Source organism: Echinops telfairi, unplaced genomic scaffold (assembly GCF_000313985.2).
Source record: "Echinops telfairi isolate 266 unplaced genomic scaffold, ASM31398v2 ScPeMD7_5;HRSCAF=22, whole genome shotgun sequence".
Taxonomy (NCBI): domain Eukaryota; kingdom Metazoa; phylum Chordata; class Mammalia; order Afrosoricida; family Tenrecidae; genus Echinops; species Echinops telfairi.
The window spans coordinates 36,646,200-36,652,333 of record NW_022103901.1 but is presented as its reverse complement, the minus strand read 5'-3'; positions in this window follow the sequence as shown (position 1 = coordinate 36,652,333).

Here is a 6,134-nt window from a genome sequence, read left to right as displayed (position 1 = left end):
TAATGCATTTTCCACATGAAGAGTGCTTTTGTTAGGTTCAGTGAATTTTCAACTCATAGTGACCCAATGCGATAGAGTAGAAGTTCCCCATAGGGCTTTCTCAGCTGTACTCTTTCTGCATCTTTTACCTGCAGGGCCATTGGGTGGACTTTAACTACTGAGCACTGAACCACTGAGCTGCCAAAGCCCTTTGCATTCATACTTTCTCTCTCTAACACACACACACACACACACACACACACCTAAATCTGAAAAATCTTCCAAGAGCTTGGGGCTATTTACCCATCTATTCTCGTTGGAGATGAGAACCTTCTTATGCCACCTCAAGAGTTAGTGTTGACTTTGTGGAGAAGGTGAAGGAGGTGAGGGAGATGATGTGGTGATTCCATAGGAAGATGTCGATTCGAGGCATGAGAAAGCATTTAGTAGAAAGATGAGGAAATGGAAGCCCTGCCCTGCCAATTTTGCTGAAAAGGCATTAAAGAGAAAGGAAAGGAAGAGGAAGAATGTAAACTTGGCATTAAGTTTCTTCTTCACTCAAGGGGCACCAAGCAGTCTCCTGGTCAAGTCCAAATTCCTCATCTTGGGAGCTGGCAACTGGTTTTATCATCTACTGCTGCAACAACGGAAATACTGCAGGTGGGTGACTTTGATGGACAGACATTTATTATCTTACAGTAGAGGAGGCCAGAAGTCCAAATGTAAGGTATCAGCTTTTGAGAAAGGTTTTCTCTTTCTGTTGGCCCACGAGTTAGAATAAAAGTACTTGTTTCCATGGAGCATCTGGGTCCCTGGCTGCTTGGGTATTTCCATCTGTCTTAACATCAAAGTTCCTTTGGGTCTAGGAGATTCTCAGCACAGGGACCCTTGGTTAATATTCAATAACTTCTGCATTACTTGGATCATCTGTCTTTGGAATGGGCACAGCTATGGGTCCCTTCCAGTTAGTTGACCAGGTAGCTAGCTGTCTTTCAAATTTCTTGGCATAGATGAGTGGGCACCTCCATTGCTGCATCCATGTATTGAAAGGGGGGCAGCCATGGTACTTTCAAGATTCTTCTCCAGCGCCATCATTCAAATGCATCCATTCTCATTTGGTCTCCCCTATTCAGTGCCCAACTTTCACATGGCTCAGGTCAGGTTCATCTTTGTCCTCAAAGAGACATCCTTGCTTTTGAACACTGTAGAGAGGTCTCGTGCAGCAGTGGTGGCATTTTATATTGTCAGCCTCAGCTTGGAAGGAGACCAGAAAAGACAGAGAACGTTTGCTAACCCTAAAGTCCAAGCCTGTTGAACCTAAAGTCAAAGTGAACCACATCTACTGTGTCTGGGTGTGAACCCATGACCAGGCCGAATAGCACAAGCCCTGCCCAGGGAGGGGCTTGGCATGGTTGCAGTTTTATGGCCATACACAGTCTCTTCTTCCTGGCCATGGTGTTTACCTTGAGGGAGGGAAAGTGGGCATGGCTGCAGAACATCCTGTAATAAGAGCGTAGCACCTGATGCCTTCTTTACACGGAGACTGATCAAGCTCCCAAAGGAGCAGCTGAGGTAGTCGTGAAAACACTTGTCTATTAAAATAATAATCATTCATCTTAATTTCATAAATAAAAGCAGAAGGTGGAAAATAAGCAAAGAGAAATTTAGCAGCCTGGCTAAGGGCTGATCTGTTTACAATCTGAAAAGTGCTACCATATCAGTCAAGATGTAGCAAATAGAAAAAGGAAAAAAGAAAATTATGAGGGGACTTTTAAAAGTTGGTGGGACAAAAATTCCATTATCTTTTCATTCCATTGTTCCATGGACTTTTTGAAGCCCCCTCTTTAAATGAGCAAATTCCATAAATTGAAAAATCATAGGGAGAAAACCACAGCTAGCCTAAAGGCTTACCAACAGGAGAAAAACAAACTATTATTAGTAAACCAAAACCCCCAAACTCACTGCCATGGAGTCAATACCAACTCATATTGACCCTCTGGGCCAGAGTAGCACTGCCGCTGTGAGTTGGAGACTCTCTGTCTTTGGGGGTAGAAAGCTCAACTTTCTCTGAGGAGCAGCTGGTGGTTTTGAAGTGCTGACCTAGGCATAGTGGCTGCATTGTGGTTACGTGCTGGGCTGCTTGATGACAGTGCGTATTTTATTAATTTAAAAAATTTAATTAAAAAGTAATGGGTGCAGGAAGCCAGCCACAAAAGGACAAATAATGTGTGGTCCTGATATAGGCTCAAATGTAGCAATGATCATGAAGACATTGCAAAAAGAAGGTGCCCTTTCATCGTGCTCTGTGCATAGGGCCACTGTGAGTCCCAGAGCCCATTTGGAGGCACAGAACCACAATAACCACTTACACGGACTATCTAGAAGTGGCAAGTGCACCTAGAAGTGAGTTGATGGGCCGCTACTATATGTGGAGGGAGGTAGGGAGTGGAGAGGGGGATTCACTGCTCGGAGGACACCAAGCTGTGCTTCAGGGTGATGGGAAACTTGGGAACAGATAGTGGGGATGGTTCTCCAATGGGATAGACACAATTAATGTAGCTGCATTTTCCACATGAAGAGTGCTTTTGTTAGGTTCAGTGAATTTTCAACTCATAGTGACCCAATGCGATAGAGTAGAAGTTCCCCATAGGGTTTTTTCAGCTGTACTCTTTCTGCATCTTTTACCTGCAGGGCCATTGGGTGGACTTTAACTACTGAGCACTGAACCACTGAGCTGCCAAAGCCCTTTGCATTCATACTTTCTCTCTCTAACACACACACACACACACACACACACACCTAAATCTGAAAAATCTTCCAAGAGCTTGGGGCTATTTACCCATCTATTCTCGTTGGAGATGAGAACCTTCTTATGCCACCTCAAGAGTTAGTGTTGACTTTGTGGAGAAGGTGAAGGAGGTGAGGGAGATGATGTGGTGATTCCATAGGAAGATGTCGATTCGAGGCATGAGAAAGCATTTAGTAGAAAGATGAGGAAATGGAAGCCCTGCCCTGCCAATTTTGCTGAAAAGGCATTAAAGAGAAAGGAAAGGAAGAGGAAGAATGTAAACTTGGCATTAAGTTTCTTCTTCACTCAAGGGGCACCAAGCAGTCTCCTGGTCAAGTCCAAATTCCTCATCTTGGGAGCTGGCAACTGGTTTTATCATCTACTGCTGCAACAACGGAAATACTGCAGGTGGGTGACTTTGATGGACAGACATTTATTATCTTACAGTAGAGGAGGCCAGAAGTCCAAATGTAAGGTATCAGCTTTTGAGAAAGGTTTTCTCTTTCTGTTGGCCCACGAGTTAGAATAAAAGTACTTGTTTCCATGGAGCATCTGGGTCCCTGGCTGCTTGGGTATTTCCATCTGTCTTAACATCAAAGTTCCTTTGGGTCTAGGAGATTCTCAGCACAGGGACCCTTGGTTAATATTCAATAACTTCTGCATTACTTGGATCATCTGTCTTTGGAATGGGCACAGCTATGGGTCCCTTCCAGTTAGTTGACCAGGTAGCTAGCTGTCTTTCAAATTTCTTGGCATAGATGAGTGGGCACCTCCATTGCTGCATCCATGTATTGAAACCTTTCAATCAATTTCTAGAGCCTTTTTGTTTGTTTGTTTGTTTTGTTTTGTTACCAATGCCTTCATTGTAGCATGGACTTCTCCCTTCGTGATCATGTGCTACCTCTGAAATGGCCCGATGTTGACTAATTCATTTGGTACAGTGATTCTTTATATCCCCCCATTGTCTTTTAATGCTTCTTCCACCATTCAATGTTATCCCATGGAACCCTTCAGTACTCTAACCCAAAGCTTGACTTTTTCTTCAGTTCTTTCACTCAGAGAAAAGTGGAAGATTCATTTCCCCTTTGGTTTTGTAACTCCAGCCAAGTCTTTGCACATTTTATCATAATCTGTCACTTTCTCTTCTCAAGTCACCCATTGAAATCTTTTGCTCAACTCTTTTATTTCATTATTTCTCGAATTCACCTTAGCTACTCTATATAGAAAACACTCAGTCTATTCTGACATCTATTTTGGTTTTACTTTCTTGTTTGTTTTTTCTTTTGAATGACCTTTTGGTTTCTTCATGTATAATGTTCAATGTCTTCTCACAACTCATTAGACCTTCCATCGTTTATGTTCAAATATATTCTTGAGATGATATCTAAATTCAGGTGGAATCTACTAAAGGTCATACTTATATTGTGTAATTGTTGAAATTTCTTTGTGTGTAATTGTTGAAATTTCTTTGTGTGTAATTGTTGAAATTTTTTCAGCTTCAAGTTAAATTTTCTGATGGATTATGGAAAATTAATAGTCAGTTCCATCATTGGACTCTGGCCTTATTCTGACTGGTGATATTGAGTGTCTCCATTGTCTCTTTCCACAGATGTAGTTGATTTGATTCCTGTATATTCCATATGGTGAGATCCATGTATATATTCATCATTTATGATTTTTAAAATGGTACTTGCAATGAATAAGTTGTTGGTTTTATAAAATTCTACCATGTGATATCTGGCATCATTTTTATCACCAAGTCAAAATTTTCAAATGCTGATCCTTCCTTTTTGTTTTCAAACGTTTGCCTTCTAATCACCAGTATTATCGATGCATGTTGATTGCACCTTAGATCAATAGCAGTCTGTAGATTCTAGAACACATAGTTCTTCAACAGCATTAACAGAAACCAGAATTTTGTGAATGATCACACAGGTAGGTATTTATGTTCTATAGCTATGGGAGGGTATAGAGGAATATATGCAAATGCATAATTGCTTATAGTCTTGGGCATTTGTATGAATGTATTTATACAGCATACATGTTCATATATGAAATGGAGCACATACATGACACAATTACTGAAACTTCTTAGATTTATCCAAAGAGCTCATTAGCTGGGTTTAAGGCTACGGACCACAGTCAGGGGGGAGGTATCATCTAGGACACTAGACATGATACAGTTCACAAAGATAATGGTCTACATTCTAATTTAATGAGCAGTGTCTGGGCGTCTTCAAAGTTTGCAAACAACCATTTAAGATAAGACTATTGGAGTTTTTCCATTTGGAGCAAAGGAAATTGTTGGAAACCAAAGAGTCAAGGCAAAGTCAGCCTGCAGATCTAATGGTCCATGCAAACCATGGCCTGAGATCAGAAAAACTAGATGATTCCCATCTACCACTCTGACCAAGGACACAAAGGAAGGCCAAATTCATAAAAAGAAAGACCAGATTTACTAGGCTGATAGAGATTGGAGAAATCCCTGATAGACTCACTCCTTCAACCTGGAAGTCCCCTTTCATCCAAACACTAAACTGACTTTAAAATACACAATACTATCTGTGATGAAGGTGCTCCCTATAACATTCAGCTCTAAATCCAGCAGGTACCATTTGCCCAAAAACAAAGATGAGAAAGCATGAAAGGGCAGAGAAACCAAAGAAAGGGGACAAGGGAAGGCAGGGTGCAAACAGGGAGAGTGCTGACACATTGGGGGGATTGCAAGCAGAGCAGCAGAACAAACCATGGTTGATTGAACTGATTGTGTGGTGTCAGACCTGCACCTGACACACAATGGCTTGCTCAAACAGAGAGTGTGTGCAAGAACCAAACAAAGGTTCAGCAGATGTTTTGCATTTTATGAGCTTTGAATTAAGGGTATGGGAATGCTTGTTCTTGAAGGATGCTGTGGGATCCTTTTACAGAGGAAAGGTAACTCTGGGGCTGGGTTGATTAACACACCAAGTACCTTAGAAAGAGGCAGTCAGGAGATGCTGGCTGAATTAAAGTACCTGGAAACTTGAGGAGTGGAACTAACAGAGCTATTAAAGCGATGATGGGAATTAAAAGAAAAAAGTCAATGATGCTTTGAACTCTTGTTAAAACTTCAGGAAGAGTACTTCGGGGGAAAAAAGTCTTACGTGGTAAAACTTAAAGAAAAATTCAGACACTGGAATCATGATATTTGGGGGGATGATTCTTTTCAGGTTCAATCCAGGAGCGTGTAGAGCAGACACAGGTGCAGTTCTACCCTGTCCTGTAGATAGGGTCATTAAGAGTCGGCATTCGCTCAACAGCAGTGAGTTTGGATTGTGTTTGTATGTGTGTGCCCAACAGCTGATCAAAGACAGTGACTACATCATCC